Source organism: Peromyscus eremicus, chromosome 6 (genome assembly GCF_949786415.1).
Source record: "Peromyscus eremicus chromosome 6, PerEre_H2_v1, whole genome shotgun sequence".
In the NCBI taxonomy this organism is placed as follows: domain Eukaryota; kingdom Metazoa; phylum Chordata; class Mammalia; order Rodentia; family Cricetidae; genus Peromyscus; species Peromyscus eremicus.
This window is the reverse complement of record NC_081421.1, coordinates 63140438-63163934: the sequence shown is the minus strand read 5'-3', so window position 1 is coordinate 63163934 and position 23497 is coordinate 63140438. Positions and strand designations below refer to the sequence as shown.

The 23497-nt window shown below is 43.4% G+C and overlaps 2 protein-coding genes across 2 annotated transcripts in view; one reads left to right on the top strand and one right to left on the bottom strand.

The window, feature by feature from the left end:
• The window catches only part of Ash1l (ASH1 like histone lysine methyltransferase), a 160233-nt gene extending 144228 nt beyond the window's left edge, over positions 1-16005 (bottom strand). Inside the window, exon 1 of the mRNA XM_059265644.1 lies at positions 15784-16005. The gene's annotated coding sequence lies outside the window, so the exon portion shown is untranslated. The remainder of the gene's footprint in view (positions 1-15783) is intronic.
• Dap3 (death associated protein 3) overlaps positions 15677-23497 on the top strand; it is a 30238-nt gene continuing 22417 nt past the window's right edge. The window contains exon 1 of the mRNA XM_059265645.1: positions 15677-15811. The gene's annotated coding sequence lies outside the window, so the exon portion shown is untranslated. The remainder of the gene's footprint in view (positions 15812-23497) is intronic.

Genomic DNA, 23497 nt, shown 5'->3' with positions numbered 1-23497 from the left:
AAAATTTTAAAAAGAAAGCAGGGCAGATTTGATCCCAACACTCTAGAGGCAGAGATAGGCGGATCTTTGTGAGTTCGAGGCCAGCCTGGTCTACAGAGTGAGTTCCAGGACATCCAGAGCTACACAGAGTAACCCTGTCTCGAAAAACAAAACCAAACAAACAAAAAAGAAAGAAAAGAAAAGAAAAACAAATAAATAAAATTTGTTATCAAATGACAATGACTGTGCTTATTGAATTTTACCAAACAGCCGGGCGGTGGTGGCGCATGCCTTTAATCCCAGCACTCGGGAGGCAGAGGCAGGCGGATCTCTGTGAGTTCGAGGCCAGCCTGGGCTACAGAGTGAGTTCCAGGAAAGGCGCAAAGCTACACAGAGAAACCCTGTCTCGAAAAACCAAAAAAAAAAAAAAAAAAATTTACCAAACAAACCCAAAGAAGCTGAAACTCCATGAAATACATACTGCAGTATAATCTAGTAGTCAATAGATTAAGAAGTTTTAATTTTTATTTATCTGGTTGTATATGTGCAATGTATACACAAGATGTGTGGGTGTCTTTCTCTTTCAGTCTCTCTGCCTTATCCTTTGATAGTTTGTGTGTCTGTGTGTTTGTGTAGGGTGGGGGACACCTTTAGGGAATCAGTTCTGTAGGTCCCCAAAATGAACCTTTGGTCAGTGACTCAGATTCCCAGCAAGCACCTTTCCTTGCTGAACCATCTCACAAGCCCACAGAAAAAGAAACAAAAATGAAAAACAGAATCTCACTGTTATATCCTTGGCTGCCCTGGAACTTGCTATGTATGCTGACCTCAAACTCACAGAGATCCACCTGCCTCCAGAATGCCGGAACTAAAGGCATGCGTCACCAGGCCCAGGTAACTAGCTCACCAAAATGCACCCTAAAGATAAAGTCAGTAATATATTTGAGGAGACAGATACAATCAACACCCTTTTTTGATCATTATACAATATATGCACATACTGAAATAATCCGACTATAATCTTCTCGTGTCAACAGATAACAAAGATAGTCTGATAGAGAGGAAGATGGCAATGACAAGCTACAAACTTCTCTAATACTAACCGTTCCTATTACCTCTCTAGTAGTCACTTCTAAGTCTCTCTTGCTGCTTGGATTTGGGCCCACCAGCATTCTAAATAATTGGTATCCCTGGAGGCCAGCCTTTTGCTACTCTAAATTCTATTTGAGTATTAAAGTATACTGTATATGACTTTTAAACTCCAGACTTTATCAGAGTCTGTTCAATATTTTTGCAAAGCCCATTCCTCCTCCAGTCTCTGGAACTGTATTACCATCAGCTACTCAAGTCAGAAGCCTGGCAGCCATCCTGGATTTTCTAGCTATCCCAAACTTTCAGCCTAATACCAGTAACTGGCTAATTGTACCCCATCCTCTTCAATTCCACTGCTATTAGTGTTTAAAAACTTTTTTTTTTTTTTGCTCTGGATGCAGAAAAAACTTCTGATTTCTTGGTCTAGCTACCTTGCTTTCCCTTTTGGCTCAAATTATAGCCAAAAAGATGTTTTAGAAAATGCCATTTGTATACTTAAAACTCTATTTTTAAAAATCTCTTTTCAGATATAAAAACCCTCAATCCCAAATGTAACTAATAACATGTTTAGCAGCATAGTAGAGTATTTAACACACACTCTGTGGAGAAGGCATGTACAAGTTCAAAGTCAGACCCAGGGCACCTTTGAATTCTCCTGTGCAAACAGGAATTGCTGTTAGAGCTTTTTGAAAAGTACGCAGGATGGTACTTTACACATCATCAGTGTTTATTTTTGGTTGTAACTGCTCTCACCTATATGGAGACTCACTGTTTCTCACTGTGCTACAAACAGAGCAAGAGTCAAGAAACAACCCAAACAACCAAACACTGATAATACCTCTGGTATTTGTGTCCTACATGTTTTTTTCCTTCCATTAGAACATATAGTTACTTCTCTCGGTATGGCACTTTCTTCCAATCTCTGCCCAGATTACTTCTGCTTGAAATCAATTAAAAGTTCTAGGAATCAAATGCAGGGCATCAGGCTTGGTGACAAGCATCCTTACCCATCCAGCAATCTTGTTGTCCTCTATCTAGTATTTCATTTCTATGAAAGTTTTCTGTGGAGGAACTGAAAGCCTCGCTCATTGACAACAGCAATGTAAAATGGTATGATAATGTTAGAAAAGAGTTTGGTAGTTCTTCAAAGGGCTAGCAGTTGCCTGTGACCCTGACGACTTCACTCTTAGATACATACCCAAGACAAATGGAACTATAAGTGCACACAAATGTTCACAGCAACATTATCTAAACCAAGGAATGTTAGTGAGCACTGAAAGAATGGCAGCCAGATGGGTAGAGTCTGCCTATAATATCAGCATCTATAGAGCAGAGGCAAGAGGTCACTCTGAGTTCCAGAATGACTTGGTCTACCATTAAGCAAGTTCTAAGTTCCAGATCAGCCAGGGCTACAAGGTGAGATTGAGATGGCTTAATAGTTAAAAGCACTTGTTGCTCTTGCAGAGGATCCAGGCTGGGTTCCCAGCATCCACATGGTGGTTCACAACCATCCATAACTTCAGTTCCAAGGAATCCAATGCCCTCTTCCAACCTCCACATGCACAAGGTATAAACACACACATTCATACACACAAAAATGAATATATTTTAAAAAAGAACTTAGTACTGATAATACTAAAACACGGATGAACCTTCAAAAACATGCTGAATTAAAGAAATCAGTTCTATAAGACAACAGTTTAAATCTATCTATACGACATATTTTTAAAAAGGCACATCTAGGGTCAGCAAAATGGTTCAGTAGGTAAAGGGCCCTTCGCAACCAAGTCTGATGACCTGAATTCCATCCTCTGGACCCATACAGTGAAAGGAGAGAACTAACTCCCAAAGTTATCCTCTGACCATGTGCCTCCCACTCCACATAATAAAAAGACGTATCTGTGTACTACAGCAAATTCAATACCAACACTTGAGAGGCAGAAGTAGGTAGGAAGATCAGGAGTTCAGGGCTATCCTGAGCTACATGACACCTTTTATCAGTAAAACAAAAACAGGCAGATATACCAGGCATGGTAGCCCATGTCTTTAATCCCAGTACTCAGGAGGCAGAGGTAGGTGATCTGTGAATTTGAGGCCAGCCTGGTCTACAGAGTGAGTTCCAGGACAGCCAGGGCTACACATAGAAAGCATGTCTGGGATGGCCGGGGGTGGGGGTTGTGGGGAGTGGGGAGTGGGGTGGGGCGACGAAAAAAACCCAGGCAGATATATACAAAAGCAATTTGTAGTTACTGCTAGGGCAAAGGGAGAATGTGTGAAATAGGGACTGCTAGTAGACAGTGTGATGAAATACTTTAAACTTATAGTGATTATGCAGTCATCTAACTATGTGACTGTAAGAAAAGCCATTCACTTGTACGTTTTGGTTAATTTGCAGTGATCTTCCTGACCCTGCCCCCCAGGTGTTAGGATTAGAGTTGTGCACCATCATGCCTGGCACTTCCCATAGATTTAATAGCTTTCCTCTGTCCACCTTGGACAAATGTACCACGCTGTACTGTAAAACATTAGTTAACAGATCTCTTAAATTGAAAAATTCTTGAAGGAAAAAATTGTCTTTTTCCTTACCCCTAAGCTCACTTAAAAAAAAAAATCTGATGGATCAAACTCAAGTACTTTATGGAAGGAAGTCTTTTCCTACTTTGCACAGAAGCAGAATATGGAAGGCCTATATGGTAGTGCATACCTTTAATTCCAGGACTCAGGAGGCAAAGGAAGGCAGATCTCACAGAGATCCATTCCAGCAAATGCTACAAAGGGAGACTTTGTCTCAAAGTAAATATAGACTCAGAGGGCTGAGACTACTCATAGCCTCCCTCAGCAATTGTTGGTCTTGCAGAGGAATTGGGTTCAGTTCCCAGCACCAAGATGGTGGTTCACAACCTCTATAACTCCAGTTCCCGGAGATCTGACACCCTCTTCTGATCTCCGTGGACACCAAGCACACACATACATGCAAGCAAAATACTCAATATATATAAAATAATTTTTTAAAAGCAGAACATAGGACTGTGGACACAGCTCAGTGAGTAAGAGCAACTGTTGCAGGCACGAAGATCTGAGTTTGGATGTAAAGAGCCAGACATGGCTATCTGTACCTGGAACCTCAACATCAGGATGGGAAAAGACAGAGACTCACTGACCAGCCAGGCTAGCTGAAACCGCAAGTTCTGGGTCAGTGGGAGACCCTGTCTCAAGTGAATAAGATGGACAGAAGATATTTTACTTCCTCCTCTGGCCTTCACACAGTCATACACACACACACACACACACACACACACACACACACACACACACACACACATTGGGTAAGTATTACTCCTGTAAAAGTCCTTTTCAAATAGTAGATTCCATATTGCAAAGGTATTATTTGATATGATACTGCATGTTGACATAAGTGGTTATTTATTTGGGAGAAAATAAAGTTAGATGCATTCTTTATGTCCTTAAAACAAACAGGCTGGGAGAGACGGCTCATCAGTTAAGAGTACTGGCTGCTCTTCTAGAAGACCAACGATTCCAAGTACCCACCTGGCAACTCACAACATTTCTGAACTCCAGTTCCAGGGAATCATCCAACACTCTCTTCTGGCCTCCACACGCACCAGACACTCATGTGGATGCACAGACATAAATGCAAGCCAATGTATGTACAGCTAAGAACTGTTTATTTTACTTGCTTGTGTGATCTTTGAGAAAAGGCTTCACTTTTCTCAAAGTATGTATGATTTGTACATATCAAATAAAAAGTTAATAATTTTAAATTTAAAGTGCTTAACTAAGTATAAACAAAGACCTCGGGGCTAAACCCTTAACATTGAAAGTGGGGGTGGGGGCAGGGGGGCAAGATTGGAAAATTCATAACTTAGCAGAGGATGATGAATTACATCCCTGTGCCCCTGGCACTCAGGACACTAAGGAGTGCAGCAAGTTCAAGGCTAGCCTCAGTTGCAGAGTGAAGCCTTTTCTCAAAGATCACACAAGCAAGTAAAATAAACAGTTCTTAGCTGTACAGACGTGACCCTGTGTTGTGATATGTTAGTTAATCTGTTTCTCAAAGTTGTCTATTAAAAGAAACAGGGTAACTAACATATCCCAAGACAGTGTAATACACATGGTCCAAAGTGGAGAGAGAGAAATGTATTAAGTACCTGGGGTGTCTCAGATACGGCAGTATACAGCTCTAATCCCATAGTCTGATGACAGAAGCCGGAGGACTGGTAGAAGTTAAAAGCTAGCCTGGTTCCCAGGCTAGTCAGGAGTGTTCCCAGGCTAGTCAAGACCCTATCTCAAAAACAAAACAGAAAAGAGTATCTGTGGGGAGAAAGAAAAACCAAAGGAGTCAGATTCCCTGAACAGGAATTACAGATAGTTGTGAGCCACTATGTTGGGAATGGAACCTGAGTTCTCTGCAAGAGCAAAAAGTTCTCTTAACCAATGAGCCTGAGAAAAAAGACTTTGAATAACTCAGCACTCTTGTGCAATACTGCTTGTTAGGATAATTCTGAAATTCTTTTATTTTTTATTACATTTTATTTATTGTATGGGGGTAGGCGTGCACATCATGCATGTGGATGTCAGAGGACAACTTGAAGGAGTTAGTTCTCTCCTTTCACCATGTGAAATCCTTCAGGCTAGGTAGCAAGCACATAAACTGCCTTAGTCATTCCACCAGCCCGTATTTGTTGTTTTGTACTTAAAGACCCATTTAACTTTAAATGATATGCATGTGTGAATGCAGGTACCTATGCAGCCCAAAAGGTGGCATCAGATGCCCTGGACTGGTTGTGAGATGCCCAATGTGGGTGCTAACAAACTCAGGCCCTGTGCTATACAGCAGCACTATGAGCTCTTAACCACTGAGTTCTCTCTCTAGCACTTATCCCTTCACCCCCGCACCTGCGACTTAAGATGGGGTCTCTATGCAGATCTGGCAGGTCTGGAACTCTGTTTGTAGGCCAGTCTGGCCTTGAACTCAGAGATCTGTTTGCTTGTGTCTCTTAAAGGCCTATGCCATCACACCCAGCTTCTTTTTATTTTTTTTAAAGATTTATTTATTTTTAGTGTGTGTGTGTGTGTGTGTGTGTGTGTGTTACCTTCATGCATGTTTAGGCACCATCTGTGTACAGTGCATGAAGAGGTCGAAGAGGGTGTCTGATGCCTGGAACTGGAGCTGCAGAGGGTTGTGGCAAGCTGCCTGCCATGTGGGGACTAGGAATCTTTGTCCTCTGAAAGAACAGCAAGTACTCTTAACCACTAAGCCATCTCTCCAGTTCCCCCTTATGGTTTTTCTGTTTTGTTTTTTTTACAGTAACAGGTTAACAATGTAAGCTTTAGAATTGTATTATATGACATTATCTAACAATTAACTGGCGTTTTGTGGGGGGGAGGGAGACAGGGTCTCACTATGTAGCCCTGGTTGTCCTAAAACTCAGTAGACCAGGCTGGCCTCAAACTCAGAAGATCTGCCTATCTTTGCCTCCCAAGTGCTGGGATTAAAGGCATGTGCCCCTACACCCAGCCCAATTAACTGACTTTTAAAAATTATTTTTAACCAACATAGGAGGAGCATCTAAGAAATACTTTTTTTTTTTAAACATTTATTTACTATGTATACAATGTTCTGCCTGTGTGTATGCCTGCACGCCAGAAGAGGGCGCCAGATCTCATTATTGATAGTTGTGAGCCACCATGTGGTTGCTGGGAATTGAACTCAGGACCTCTGGAAGAACAGCCAGTGATCTTAACCTCTGAGCCATCTCTCCAGCCCCCAAGAAATACTTGTTAATGTGAACAAAATCCTTACTTTGTTCTATAATTACTTGACTTACTTCCTCAAAATTAAACATTCACACAAATAAATAACTTAAGTTTCTTCAATAAAAAAGTAATTGCTCATTATTACTTCTCTCTCTCTGCATCTCAACATTAACCTCCCAACCTCAGTTAGTTGGAGATGAAAACTCTGTTTGTCTGAGATCTGTATCTTAGATCTTCTCTGAAAACATACACTAATGCTCACCTAGTGGTTGGTTACTTGACATGACTGATTCAAGCACTTTGAACCCTATTTTTCAAACACCAATTATTCATTTCTTCTTTTCAAAGACAATCTTTTAAATTTCTTGCATTTTGCCCTATTGGGCTTAGTCAGGAAATATTTAAACTCTGGAGTTTTCATTTTCAGCAGAGATGAATTAGAAAGTCTACCATTTACACTAAGAAGCCAAAACAGAGCAAATTTATAATTGACAGTGTCCTTGAAACAAACAAAACTGAGCAAGAGTGACTAGGTATCAAGTACAGTTGAAAAGAGCGGCAAATGCAGAGCCAAAGGCTGCGTCAGCACCTCGTGCCTAGTTTATATGGGTCTGAAGACACACTATTAACAAAAGACGGGAACCACAGGCATCAACACGGCTCGGAGGGTAAAGGCCCTTCGAGCTAATGAAGCCTGATACCCCTTTAAGAGAAGAGACTTCTGAAAGTTGTCCTCCGACTTCCACATGTGTATTTCAGTATGTGAGCATGCAAACAAACATACACACTAAATAAGTAAATAAATGTAATTGTAAAAAATAAAACAAGAATGAACTATTGTTGGTGGAATTGGTATTCACCTTCACTACGGTATACTTGTCAGCCATTTTAGTAGGAAGTATGTTTAACAATCACTTGAGGTCAGGAATCCCAGACCCCCAGAGCAAAATGACAAGATCCCATGTCAAAAAACAAAAACTAGGCTAAGTATGATAATAAATACCTATAATTCCAGCATTCCAGACGTTGAGGCAGAGGGATCAAGTTTAAGACAAAACTTAAATAAGTGAGTTTCAGGCTCGCCTGAACTAAGAATGAGATCCAAATAACTAAATTTAGGCAAATGAATAAATTCAACTTTAAGAGTAGCCACTTAAAATGTCTGTTTTCTGGAGCATCCTCTCAGCCTAAGAGCACCATTTACTTTTATTTTCTTGCTTTTGCTCATCATGGGTTGTAAGGTAGGTAACAAAACCAAAAGTACAACTCCCCAACTACCCACACATAGTGCTCACAGAGTCTCCAAATCAAACAATATGGGTTTCATTCCTGTAAACAGCAAGTTGCCTTAAGACTGAACAATTCAGCTCTCATTCAATGTCTCCAATGCCACCTCATTTTTCTGTGTAATTGGATTCCACTAGAAAATGCTTTTAACATCTTGTCAGTATGACTAAAACAATAAAAAAGTATGAACATATTATTTGTCACTTGTGAATTTGATAAAAGTTTCACATCTAAAAGCAGTCATGTGAATTTCTATTCACCTCAGGTTTTTTTTCTTAGTTGGTAGAGAATTCCCTACTGGCAAAATAGATTAGAAATAGCTGGTAAAAGTAATTTAATTCCAACAATCATCAGATAGAATATTTAAGTGCTATATGAACCTATCTATGGAAAACAATTTTCAATTTAAGAATGAAAGAGTATGGGCAGGAGAGATGGCTGTAGTTAGGAGCACTGGTTGCTCTTCCCGAGGACTTCAGTTCCCCAGTACTCATGAGGTAGCTCATAATCATCTCTAATACCAGTTCCAGGGCATCGGACACCCACTTCTGGCTTATGTAGGCACCCAATAGACAAAAGACATACAACACACAGGTAAAATGTCCATACCCGTAAAATAAAACTTTTCTTTAAAATTAAAAAACATGCTGGGTGTGGCAGCTCATGCCTTAAATCCCAACAGAGGCAGGTGACTCTTGAGAGTTCAAGGCCAGCCTGGTGGTCTACAGAGTAAGTTCTGGGACAGCCAAGGCTATTACACAAAGAAACCCTGTCTTGAAACACAATAACAAAAAAAGAAAGGAAGGAAGGAAGGAAGGAAGGAAGGAAGGAAGGAAGGAAAAAGGATTTCTGAGGCAGACATAGTGGCACATGGCTATAATCCCAGCACTTGGAAGGTAGAGCCAGGAAGACCAGGAGTTCTAGGTTTCTGGCCAACCCCAGTTACATGAGTCCCTATCTACAAAATAAACAAATCTAAAACATGGAGTATAAGATTGGTAATTATTAAGATGACAAATAGGTAGAGAGGTTAATATCGTCATGCAAGGAGAGAAACAGGAGTGGGAAGGAGCTCAGCTGATAACGTGCTTACCTTATAAGCAGGAAACCCTGTGTCTGATCCCCAGTACCAATGTCAAAACTGCCCGGTGTGCTGTCTGCTCCTGACCTCAGTGACAGGGATATGGCAACAGCTGGGTAGGTCCCTGGAGCTACCAAGCTAGCCAGTCAGCCTAGCCTACCAGTTGAGTGCCAGGCCAGTGAGACCCTCTTTGAAAGACAAGACAGATAGCAACTGAGAAGGAATGACACTTCCAAAAGTTGTCCTTTGGTTTCCACAAACCAGAACACACAGATACATGCGTGCATATGCATGTGTCCACACAAAGAAACATAAACGAGTAACAGCTACCTTGAGAAAAATCATAAGAACCAACAGCATAAGTCAAAACAAAATAATAACTACTGCGATGAGCATTTCCCTTTTCTGTGGCAACAAGGTTTAAAGTATCCTATTCTTCTGGAAGTCTGACACTGGAGACCTTACAGAAGATTACATTAAGGCTCTTTAGTACCTTTAAAATACTGAGACTGAGGCTGGAGAGAACGCTCAGCAGTTAAGAGCACTTGCTGCTTTTGTAGAGGACCAGAGTTCAGTTGCCAGTACCTAAACAACCAGTTGGGTTGTTTACATACATCTATTTGTAACTCCAACTCAGGGGGGTCTGATACCCTCTTCACCTTCTTCTGGCCTCTGAAGGTGCATATCTATCTCTCTCTCTCTCTCTCTCTCTCTCTCTCTCTCTCTCTCTCTCTCTCTCTCACACACACACACACACACACACACACACACCAACAAAAATAAGTATCTTAAAAATAATAATTCCTACCAGGCGGCAGTGGCGCACGCCTTTAATTTCAGCACTCCGGAGGCAGAGCCAGGAGGATCTCTGAGTTTGAGGCTAGCCTGGTCTACAAAGCGAGATCCAGGACAGGCACCAAAACTACAGAGAGAAATTCTGTCTCAAAAAAGCCAAAAACAAAAACAAATCCTTAAAATACTCACATCAACGAATAGCAATATTGAGTCATTTTTTGGAAAATGCCAACTATCCACACAGTCGGACCTCTCTGCTATGCACAAACACATGGGCAGAAATGGAGGCAACGAACTCTTTATTAGCAAAGCACATGAGGAACCTTAGGATAAAGCTAATGAACTGCTGACACTGTGAAGCCAGTACCCTGCAAGATACTTGGAAGTTCTGCCATGTGTTAGGACCCAATGTAAAAAACAGGACACGATCCTTTCCCACTGCTGTTCTGTTGTGCTTTGTTTGAAACAGGGTCTTGCTATGGAGTCCAGCAGGCCTTTAAACAGATTGTCTGGCTCCTTTTCCATTACTGCACCTTAAGAACCTGGACCGCTTTTTGTGATTTTAAGTATTTGTTTTGTTTTGTTTTTGAGACAAAAATCTCCATGTTACCTAAGTTGACCTCAAACTCATGGTAAGCTTAAGTGATCCTTCTATGTAGCTCATGGTGGCTCAGGTCTCTTAATTCCAGGCCCTGGGAGGCAGAGGCAATATGACTTACATAAATTTAAAGCTAATCTGAGCTACACAGTCAATTCCACAATACTGCCCTCCCCCCACAAAAATATTAACTTTGAAGTATCTGAAATACACAAGGGACAAAACACATATAAACACACACACACACCATATACAATGAATGAAATAACACTATGGACATAACCCATTAAGCATTGGAGAAAATATTAAGCTTTTCACAAATACATAGCTTTTCTTGTCACATTGCTTTACAAAGTCCATTCCAATACAGGGAACACTTGTAAAAGCATTTGCTGCTTGCGCGGGGGGGGGGGGGGGGGGGGGGGGGGGGGGGGGGGGGCCGGGGCAGGACTCTGGTTCCATTCTCAGCAGCCACATAGTAACTCCAGATCCAAGGCTCTCTTCTCACCTCCATGGATGCCAGGAACACACATGGTATACATGCATATATACAAGCAAAATACTCATATACATAAAATAAAATAAATCTAAAAAAACAACAAAACATTTTTACTAAGATCCTACAGTCTATCCTGTTAAAATACCTTCTCCAAAATAAGTTAACTGTCTTTCTTAATCCTTTTTTAAAAATACAATAATTATATTTTTAATTTCTAATAGTAGATTCACTGGTAGCCATCAAATGATTTCTGAATTTGACATCCAAAAGGGTTTTTGCATTTATATACAACCCAAAATGGTATCAAGACCTTTTCACAGAAATTCCCTACAGGTAAACATAGTAGTGCCACCCTGGGATCAAAAAACAAAGCAAGCTAGGCCTGGTAACAACATACTACAGAAACATATCCCAAAACAAAGGAAGAAATTCATCCAATGTTTGCTTCCTTACATCAGAAGCATGCATTTTGTTTTGTTGGGGTTTTTTTAAGACACAGTCTCACTACACTCTGTAGACAAAGCTGGCTTTCAACTCAAAGATTCATCTGCCTCTGCCTCCCAAATACTGGGATTAAAGGCATGTTCCACCACACCCAGCATGAAGGCACTTAGAAAACAAAAACAAAAAACATTTATTACTTTTATATGCATGTGTGTGTACCTAAATGAGTTTACGTGCACCACATTCATCCAAGAGCTTGCAGAGGCCAGAAGGAAGAGTTGAATTCTTTGGAACTACAGTTAAGGGCAGTTGTGAACTGTCATTCAAGTACTGAGAACCAAACCTGGTCTTCTGAAAGACTGGCAAGTGCCCTATTTCCTCAGCCTCTGAAAACATTTTTAAATATATAACCTTACATACAATATATGCATTTTATAGCTTCCTAAGAGTAAACAGGGCAGCAACATAACTCAGTCAATGCACTTGCTTCAAAAGCCTGCAGACCTGAATCTGATCCCAAACTACTCAAAGATGGAGGGAGGCGGCAAACTCCAGAGTTGTGCTCTGACTTCCACATGCGTACGTACCATGGCAGGCACACCCTCCTACACATAAAATAAATTTTTAATTAAAATAATAAATACTATCAAAAACCCTTTGCAATTAAGTTGCAAAATCGAAATTCCTCCTCCTAGTCCGGAGAGTCCTGAACAATATGCAAATTCTAAATTCAACTGGATTAAAATCTCTAGAACAACAGAGACTACATATTATTCATATTAAGTGTTCTCCATGTAGGAATAATGAAACAAGCAAACTAAACAACAGAAGTAACAAAACTAAACAAAAATAAAGAATGGGGGGAAAATAACTTCGAATCATCTGTCTCAACATACAACTGGGAAAAAAAAAAAGACACTATTTCTCAAGAACAAGCATGTAAAGATGTTGCAAAACAAGCCAAAGATGCTGGTGCTACATTACATATCCTAATTAAACATAACTCACAGTGGTTTACCAACTACAGAAATACAGTACGAGAAGATACGTTCTCTTTTTCCTTTTTGGTTTTTTGAGAACATCTCACTCTACAGCCCAAGCTGGCCTAGAACTCACTATGCAGGCCAGGCTGGCCTTGAATTCATAATAATCTTCCTGCCTATGCTTTTCTAAATGCTCTGATGAGTCACCATGCCTGTCTTGAAGGCAAATTTAAAACCCTGATCCTAGCCGAGCGGCAGTGGTGGCGCACGCCTTTAATCCCAGCACTCGGGAGGCAGAGCCAGGCAGATCTCTGTGAGTTCAAGGCCAGCCTGGTCTACAGAGCGAGATCCAGGAAAGGCGCAAAGCTACACAGAGAAACCCTGTCTTGAAAAACCAAAAACAAAAACAAAAACAAAACCCTGATCCTAAAGTTCTCCTGGTGACACATTCAAGTACTATCACAACCTTCGCCTTCAAACTTAACACTGCCATCTCTACAAATGAACGGAGAAAGTGGGTATCTCAAACAAGACCTAATCAACATTGGTTCTATCTCATTACAACTTAAGTTCCCGAAAGTATATACATACTAGCAAGGTGTAGTGGCCCAGGCCTTTAATCCCAGCACTCAGGAAGCAGAGACAGGTAGATCTTTGAGAGTTTGAGGCCAGCCTGGTCTACACATCCAGTTCCAGGATAGCTAGGGCTACACAGTAAGATTCTGACTCAGAAAAACAACATGAAAGAATACACAAAGTTCATGTGATTGTACTGATCCTCATTTTTTAATGAAAGGTTTTCTATTTCTTCAGAGTCTCAGGATAAATTTAATATATATATATAAAACAATCTAAACACCACTAATTTAGACTAAGAAACATCCTAATAATAAGAGTTGAATTAGTTCAAAGATTCTTTCCTCATATTCATAGAGGGGATCCTTGCTACAAAATTAGCCTTTCGAAGAATTCCTACAGTCCAGCCAAGAAGTTCCAATATCCAAAGGCACATATCAATAATTCACAGATCCAAAAAAAGTTTACTCATAAATGCCAAAAGAAACTGCCAAAGAAGCCAGGCAAGTTGGCTCATGCCTGTAATCCCAGAAGGCTGTGGCAGGAAGATTACAATCCTCAAATTGGAGGTCAGCCTGGGCCACATAATGAGTTCTGGGCCGGTTTGGGCTATACATTGAGATCCCGTTTCAAAGACAGCAAAAGGAAAATGTTAAAGATGGTAAACTCTATTACAACACATCATCCTGCTGGTTTAAATTTTTTACAAGACGTGTGTGTGTGTGTGTGTGTGTGTGTGTGTGTGTGTGTGTGTGCGCGCGCGCACATGCAGGGATAGAAGCAGAGGCCAGAAGAGGGTGCCAATGTCCTGGAGCTGGAGTTATAGGCGGTTATGAGTCAGCTGAAGTGGGTGCTGGGAACTGGAGCTTGGGTCCTCTGGAAGAACAGTATATGCTCAACTGCTGAGCCATATCTTCACCTCCTTGTTTTGTTTTCTAAGATAAGGCCTCGCGTAACCCAGGCTGACTTTAAACTTACTATGAAGTATAGGCTGGGCTTGAACTCATGATCCTCCTGCCTCAGCTTCAAGAATGCTGGGATTACAAGTGTGAGCCACCACACTCAGACTGATTTTGTGCTTTCAATTCCACAATGATTTATTTGTTCTCTCAATATGTTGACAACTCCCCTCACATGCACCCGAGACTTCAACAAGCTAATCAACAGTGATTATTCTCACCCCAAGACAGGGATCAATTATTAAGTATCCAATCATATTTTTTGTTGTTGTTGAATGAGTCAAAGAAGATCCTTTCTCTTGTAGATATAAAGCTAAGTTGCCCAGACGGGAGTGCGGCTTGGTAGCAGAATGCTTGCAAGTAAGTTTAATGCCTTGAGTTTAATCACCCAGATGCAACATCCCACCCCACCCCCCCAAAAAAAAACCAACCAGCAACAAACAACAGTTACATCGATACAAATTAGGCTGTGGAAGCATTTCAGTTATCAATCATACATACTAAACTGTCAGAAATGCTCTGCTTGCTCTGTAAACACAAAACAGTTAAAATACCTATCTCATATAGGTCAGACAGGCAAGGACAGTGTATATTCCATATATGTTTGACACTTCAGGCTCTCACAAGCATAATTCAACCACATGCTTCCTTTGCAAATACACTCGTATTTGCCAATGACAACCTCCTGAGGCACTATGATATGGACAATACATTACTAAGTTAGTAATCAAAATAGCTTGTAGTCCCAACTTTGTCACTAATTTAACATGTGACCTTGGAAAAGTACCTCTTCATGCCTCAATTTCCTATTTTCCTATCATTTTCAGAGTTCTAGGATTACAGAGAAACTGAAAGCATTCTGAATATAAAAACCTTATGTTAACATAAGCACCACTATAAATCCACATGGCCTTATTCTCAGCTTGATCACTCTGAGGATGATGTTCTGGGCTTTCCTATTTATACATCTGACTCTATTCAAAGGCACAAACTATGTCAAGTTTCTTCCCTCCCTGAACCTAGCATGCATGCTGTATAATCTAGTATGCTAAAATGCATGTACACTTACCGACCTGAAGGACACGTCCCAACACTTGTTTCAAAATAAGCTAACTTATGAAAGGAACTCCATTACACTTCCACCAAAGCAGGCCAACTCCATCTTTGCACACACACACACACACACACACACACACACACACACAAACACAGCAGCTAGAAACCAACAGACCATCTGGTCTTCAAGACCCAAAACACTTCTTTCCCAAGTACAAACTAACCAGTGACATTTATTAAACTTATTAGCACTCAGATCACTATGTTATGTCACACAGGTACACTACCCTCCGAAGATCCTCTCCCTTGCCACTTCCGTCCCTTACTTAAACAGACATCAACTGGATCTTGGGAGATGCTCCAACCAGGCCTACTACACCAACTAACCTGTCAGGGGCGCCGCCGACTCCGCCTCCACTCGCTTACTTTCCCGTCCCCCTCCCCCAAGCCCAGAGCCCGCCGGTCAGGGACACCCCGTCACCCCGCCTAGAGGGACTTCCCGGTAAGCTCCGGATCCCTTTCCCTCCTCCCCTCCCCTCCCCCATCCTTCACCCCGCTCCCCCGGAGGTCCCGGTCCGGGAGGTGTCAGTGGATCACGGGGAGCCCAGGAGAGAGTACTCGGGCCTTCCAAGGCCTGCTCACAGCGCACTACTCACCGTGCGAGGCCGAGAGCGCCGAGCGCAGGCAAGTGGGAAGAGGGGGTGGCCGCCTGGCGCCTCGGCTCCTCCGGGTCCACACCGTAACCCTCCCGCCTGTCAGGAGGCGGCCGGCGGGTAAGCGGACCGGCGGCAACGCGAGAGGAGAAGCCCAAGGCGTAGGTCGGAGAGGGGAAACCGAGGGAAGGCGGGTCCGGCCCCCGAGACCGGGATCGTCTCCCCCTCCGCAAAGCGAACCCAAAATGGCGGCGGGAGCGGCAGCAGCAGCGGCGGCGGCGGCGGCGGCGGCGGCGGCGGCTCTGGGGAGGGAGGGAGGGAGCGAGCGAGCGAGCGAAGGGCGCCTTGTGCCCCCCCCTCCCCGCCTCCCACTCCTCCCTCCGCGCGCTCTCCCCGCCGTCCCCCCCTCACCCGACTCCGGACGCGCAGCGCGCACGCCCGCCCGCCCGCCCGCCCGCCCGCACGCTGCCGAGCGTCTGGACTGGTCGCGAGCTGGGCCCTCCAACCACCGCCTCCCGCCGCCCCGAGCCGGCAACAGCGACGCGCTCGCTCCGGGGCGCCCGCTGGCGCGCTCCCGACTCCCTCTCGCCCCTCACGCGTACCTTCCGCGGCGCGAGCCCGAGCCTCCTCCTCCTCCTCCTCCTCCTCCGCCACCTCCTCCTCCTCCTCCACCTCCTCCACCTCCTCCTCCACCTCCTCCACCTCCTCCTCCTCGGCTCGCCTCCCTCCCTTCCCCGCCCCCACGGCTACCAACGGCAGCCACGGCCGCCGCCGCCTTCGCCCCCACCCCTCGAGCGTGCGCCTCCCACAATCCCCCCCGCGGGACGTTCCATTGCGCGCGGCTGCCGGGGCAGGGGAGAAGAGGACTGGCCGCGGCGGGCGCGGCTTGCCACGGCGGCAGCGGTCGCCTGCGTAGCGAGCGGAGAGACCTGGGCACCGACCTCCTGGGACCGGCGGCCGCGGCGCCGGGGCTTGCTGCCCGCTTCCGGCCGCAGGGCGGGCGGCGCGGTGCCCCTCCGCTGGGCTGTGGTTGGAGCCGCGGCGACTGCGCGTTGGGTAGCTTCCTGCCACACGACCGGAGTTTGCTTCGCAGTCGCTGGACGGGTACCTCGGATCCAGCTGCTGGTGGCGTGTGCCCGGCACCGCTGTCGGGAGTACTGGTGGTGAACTCATGGTGAGCGGGGGACTGAGCCGCACTGGGCATGAGATGTTGGAGGGAAAGGAGCGTGTATCCGAACTGCCCCGAGGTAGGGAGTGAGGCCAGCGGAGTCGGCGACCCTCCGAGAGGGGGCATCCTCTAGACCCGGGGCTCCTGCGGACCTGGGACCGCAGTTAAGAGTTCGAACGGGTACCTATCCTCTGCGGTGTTTGTGTGCTCCTTGCGCACTTCGCAAAGATTGTGCATACTCGGTTTTCAACTGGCAACCTCATGGGTTCTCAATCTTTCTAATGCCGCGACCCTTTAATGTAGTTCTTCGTGTTGTGGTGACCACTAGTTATATATAACGTTCTTTTCGTTGCTACTTCCTAACTTTGTTGTGAACAGAAACGTACGTATCTGATGCGTAGAATATCTCATATGCGACCCCTGTGAAAGGGTCGTTCGGCTCCCAAAGGGATCGCGATCCTCGGTTGAGAAATGCTGTGTTAGAGACTAAAGAAACCATGCGCTTCGAATTTGTTTCTGGGGTTGATCTTTTGTGGCCTTCGAGTTATTTTTCTAAGTTACTCATGAGATACTGGGCGTAAAAATTAGCTAACCCCAAAATATGCCTCCAGGGTTGGAGTATGAAATAATGAGATAATGTATGTAAAGTAGAATTAGCTCCGAGGCACGGGGAAAATGCAGAATATTATTTTTATCATTTACAGTGCCGTTGATGTTGATAAGACTTGTAGGTGTAATTGGTAGTTTGTGTTCTGTTATCCAAACTGTTGGTTAAACAAGACCTATGGCATTCCTTGGCTGCTAATATGTGTTTCTCAAAACTGCGTTGACATTTAGAACTATGGGATGTTAAAACCCCAACGTTTGGTCTACCAATTTTAAGTACTATACAAAAAGTAAGCAAAATTTTAGAGGAATGAGGTCCTTCAGTTTCCCTTCTTATCTGGGAATTATTCTTACTTTTGTGATTTGGGGAAAGTTTTTAATATTAACTATTTTCCGTTCATCTCCAAGACCCGTTCAATTAAAATTCAAACGGTCTTTTTTGGGATGGGCATTAGAATGTCTTTTGAGTGTTTTTTGAGATAGTCTCTTTAGCCTAGGCTTGCCTGGGACTCTGTCAGTCGACTCTATGTTAGACACCCTGGTGGTTGGATTACAGGCATGAGCCCACGCCTGGCTTTGAGATGACCTAACATTCCCCTGTTACCTGTATGGGTCAGCTCATCTCTCTTTAATAGCTTCATGTGTGCAACTTCGTATGGGTGTGTGCTTTCGTGCCTGCAGACTGTCTGACTTCTTCACAGGTTTTCATAGTCTGTTTCAAAGTAATTGGAAATATTAAAATCAGTGTCGGAGACTTAAATAATAGAACTAGCCAAGTGAAAAGCGATAATCTCAACACTTGGAAGTGGAGGCAGGAGGATCAGAACCTTGTAGCTAGAGTTTTCTTGCCTGGCCCACAGTCAGGACAAATCTCTCTCATCTGCCAGTCCCACAGCCGCTCAGACCCGACCAAGTAAACACAGAGACTTATATTGCTTACAAACTGTATGGCCGTACCAGGCTTCTTGCTAACTGTTCTTACAGCTTAAATTAATCCATTTCTATAAATCTATACCTTGCCACTTGGCTCGTGGCTTACTGGCATCTTCACATGCTGTTTGTCATCGTGGCAGCTGGCAGTGTCTCTGACTCAGCCTTCCACTTCCCAGCTTTATTCTCCTCCTTGTCCTGCCTATACTTCCTCGGGCCTGACTACTGGCCAATCAGTGTTTTATTTACTAACCAATCAGAGCAACACATTTGCCATACAGAACATCCCACAGCAGAACCTCAAGGTCATCCACAGCTATACAGCAAGGTCTTGGCCAGCCTGGCTTATATGAGGCCGTCTCAGAACAGCAGCAAAGGATGGAGGAAAGGAGTGAAAGAAAGTGCAGGATTGAAAAGCACAGATTGAATACCGTATAGAAGAACATGTGTTCCTGTTTAATCCTTACAACAGCACTTCGAGAGAATCTTCATTTTTTTCCAGTGAAGAAGCCTCATCTTTAGGCTGTAGTTGCCTATATCTTAAAAATCTAACTTTTCTCTATACCACACTGCCATCATAGTAAAATTTCTTTTATTGTTTTATTATTTTGTGTGTATGGGTGTTTTGCCTGCATGTATGCCTGTGCATTTTGTGTGTGTGTGTGTGTGTGTGTGTCTAGAAGAGGGTGTTGGATTGAAAGAGATTGTGAGCCACTGTGTGGGTGCAAGGATTGAACCTGGTTCCTCTGGGAAAGCAGCTGGTGTTCTTAAGTGCTGAGCCACTGCTCCAGCCCCCGTAGTAAAATTTCTTATCAGCTGCATAAGTTTGAAAGTCTAAGTGTTCATTTCTATTGCAAATATAGAAAAATGTATACTTGCTGATGTACTTCAATCCCATTGTAGCCTGTAACAAGTCTTTCTCTGTCCTGCCAGCCAGCTCCCAAATAATGACACGGAGACTTCTTATTAATTATGAAAGCTCAGCCTATAGCTTAGGCTTGTCCCTGTGGCTCTTATAACTTAAATTAACCCATATTTTAAAATCTACATTCTACCACGTGGCTTTTTACCTTCCTTTCATTCTGTACCTCTGACTTGTTATCTGTCTCCTGGCATCTCCTCTGTGTGCCTAGATTCATACCCAGTTCCTCTCTTTGCCTGGAAGTCCCACCTATTCTCCCGGTCTAGCTATTGGACACTTAGCTTTTTATTAAACCAATCACAGTGACACATCTTTACACAGTGTAATGAAATACCTCACAATAATAGTCATCTTTTTATACCTCAAAGTTGATGTTGTGATGCGTCCACCTTAGTATTTTTTGTAGGGAGGGGCAGGTGGCTTGTTTTGCTTTGGGTTTTTTGTTTTGATGTTGCTAGAAATGAAATCCAAGGTCTTAGAATTGCTAAGTAAACATGAAACCACTAAGCTACTCCAAACCAAAACACCACATTTAATTCGGTCATCAGTGTATAAAATGTTATTTATGGTCTCTGGATTCCAGTAGCTTTCAGTAAGTACACAATTTATGTATGGATTGTCAGCTAAGTAGAGGCAAATAAAATAACACTGTTTGCTTTTGTGTTCCTGAGAACCTACCAGAAACTAAAGGTTATTGAGTGTTCAATAAAAAGCACCTCATTGACTGGGCAGTCATGGTGCGTGGCTTTAATCCCTGCACTCAGGAGGCAGAGACAGGTGGATCTCTGAGTTCCAGGACAGCCAGGACTACACGAGAAACCCTGTTGGGGGGTTGGGGGGTGGCAGGGAAGCACCTCATTGAATAACCTTCAGTTACTGAACAACAGAGACAGGAGTGACTGGGATGAGATGGCTCAGTGAGTGAGGCCACATGCTATGAAAGGCAGGCCTTAGTTCCATCCCAGAATCTGTGGAATGGGAGAAAGAACTGTTTGCACAGAGTTGTCCTCTGACCTCCACTCAAGAACCCGCATGCACATTAAAAATAAAAGGGTGGTTGTTGTTGTTTGCTTTTTAACATGTGAGTGAGCCAGGCATGGGGGCACGTGCCTTTAATCCCAGACTTGGAAAGCAGAGGCAGACAGATCTCTGTGATTTCCAGGCTAGCCAACAAAGATAGGAACAATAGATTAATTTTCCCACTTGTCCACATCTGATACATCTATATGAATCTGCTAGATTATGTGAAATAAAAGGATACAAATAGAATTATGGTTGCTCATCAAAGACACAGAAAACTCCAAATCACAATGATGTAATGTGAGCAAAATCTCCAAACCAGAAGTTGCAGATTTCAAAAACAGGAGAGATCCATGAGCCAGGCAGCCTGTAGGCACTGGAGAAGGTAAGGTAAGGGTAAGGACTGTCTGGACCCTGTAAGAGTGCAGCCCTGCCCCAATTCTGCTTTCTTACTTTCTGAACTACAGATGTTTGTTTTCTGTTGTTTTGTTTTACTGCATTTGTGGTAATTTGTAAGGCCAGCTCCCAAATAATGACATGGAGACTTACTAATTATGAAAGCTCAGCCTTAGCATAGGCTTGTTCTTGACTAGTTCTTATAACCTAAATTAACCCATATCTTTTCATCTACATTCTTTTACGTGGCTCAGTTACCTTTACTTTGTACTACCCATCCTGCTTCCTCTTCGTCTGGCTGGCAACTCTGCCTTTCTTCTTCCCAGAGTTCTCTCTCTGCACTGAAGTCCCGCCTATACCTCCTGCCTAGCTATTGGCTGTTAAGCTTTTTATTACACCAATCACAGCAATACATTTTCACACAATGTACAGGAATATTCTGCAACAGTAGGAAACTAATATATAATAGATATGACTAACCTAAAGTAGTTTCCTTTGGATTGTGGTTTGTACTTTATTTAAATGAGGATGTAGTTACTCTGAAACAACTTTAAGTAAAATGAAAGTCAACAAAACTGTCCAAATTTCCAATATTTCCTTATTCTTCTGCTCCTGCCATCAGTCCTCAGGCTGAAGACAGCTGGGAGTTTGAGCTGCTGCATTGTAGCCATGTTTTTGAGCAGACCTCATACTTGCTTATCAGCGTAGAAGAAATGTTCCATAGGTGTGTTGTGTTTTGCCTGTATGTGTCTGTGCACTGTGTGCAGTACCTGCAAAAACCAGAAGAGGGCATCAGATCCCCTGAAAATGGAGTTAGAAACTGTCTACACCACCATGTGGGTGCTCAGAATCAGACTTGAGTCCCCTGGAAGAGCAGCCAGTGCTCTTAACCCCTGAGCCATCTCCATCTCTCATACTAACTTTTAAAATAAGGTTTCAAATTCTGAAAGAATGGATCCTGCAAAGATTAACAGTGTGTTTGGTAAGAAGTACCAGGATTTTAGACTCATGCCTTGCAAACTAGAAATAAATTCTATAGAAATTTTAAAAATCTGTTATTATTTTTTAAGTTATTTAATTCCTTCCCTTCTCTTTCTTTTTTCTTTAAGATTTATTTATTTATTATGTATACACACACCAGAAGAGGGCACCAGATCTCATTGTTGATGGTTGTGAGCCATCATGTAGTTGCTGGGAATTGAACCCACGTCCTCTGGAAGAGCAGCCAGTGCTCTTAACCACTGAGCCATCTCTCCAGCTCCGCCCCCCCTTTTTTTTCCTTAGACAGGTTCTTCCCAGACCTGTAGAATTAAAGTGTGGCAGTTGTATGGTTTGGTCGGTCTGTGCTGGCAGCACCGCCCCAGTTCACGAGCCTCCTGTTGTGATTGGGCTGGCACACCACACAGTAAGCTCATTTGAATCACTTTTTAATTACATACACAATATTATCAGCATTGCTGAATGTTAGTAATATTAGAAATGGGAATCAATATCACTTCTTGGCCTTTTGGCTAAGATGGTATGTAGAAATAAAAATCAAGAAGTGTCATTTCTAGGGATGGGTGTATAGCTCAGTTGTAGAATACATGCTTAGCATACATGAGTCTTAGGTTCAGCTGCCAGAGGGTGGGGGGAGTAATTAATTACACGCACCATTAGCACTCATATGTCATATCTTGGTATAGCTTTCTCTTGTAGTCTTTATGTAAGCACCACTTCAAACTGTAATGTGGAGCCATCGCTCACTGCTTAACCTGATGGATGGCCTTAGTTCATCCCTAGGACTTAAATCGTGGAAGAAAGAGAGCAATTCCACGAAAAGGCCATGGCAGCACAAGTGTGTACACATACGATGCACTCACAAATACATAAAACTGTAATCTACAGTTAGATTGAGATCAACAGTATAGACGGATGTATCACTGAGCCCTATGGCTTTTGAATCTTACCTGTGTGTGTTTTTCACGTCCTCTTTATGGTTTTCAACTCTGCTCTTTAGTTTTTGCTTCTTGCGCAGGGCGCAGGAGGACAAGAGTACATGTATAAGGAAGGTCAGAGGACAGTTGTGGGTGTCAGCTCTGTCCTTCCCTTGGAGGTTCCAGGGAGCAAACTCATGTCAGCAGGCTTGTTAGCAAGGGCCTTTATCCACTGAGCCATCCCCTTACTCCTGAGAAGTCCTTAGGCCGCTGAAAGATAGTCTTCAGTTCAGTACCAGATTGTTAGTTTAGTAAGCTAGATGCCCTCTGTCTCTGAGCAGTCATGCCCCCTATTACCATCTCCTTCCCCCCATTTGACAATACAGTGTTTATCACGTCATCACTCACACTCTTATCCAAATTGCAAACAATATATTTTTTCGTTGAAATGTCTACAAGTAGAGTACTGAGAACTTGAAGCTTGTACTGCTCAAATGTCATAAATGTTGTTGCATTTCGGAATTTCTTTACTTTAGGTAAAGGTGGTCTGGTGGGAAGTGTGCATGTATGTGTGTGCGTGTGTCCTTGCATGTGCAGGCTAAAACTTAACTTCCAGTGCCCTCTTGTATTGCTCCTCGTGTGTCCTGTGTGTGTGGTGGTGGTGGTCGGTGTGCAGGTGTGTGCTCCTGCAGCAAGTGCACAGAAAACGGGTGGTTGCTGAGTGTTTTGCTCTCCCTTCACCTTACTCTTGAGATACGG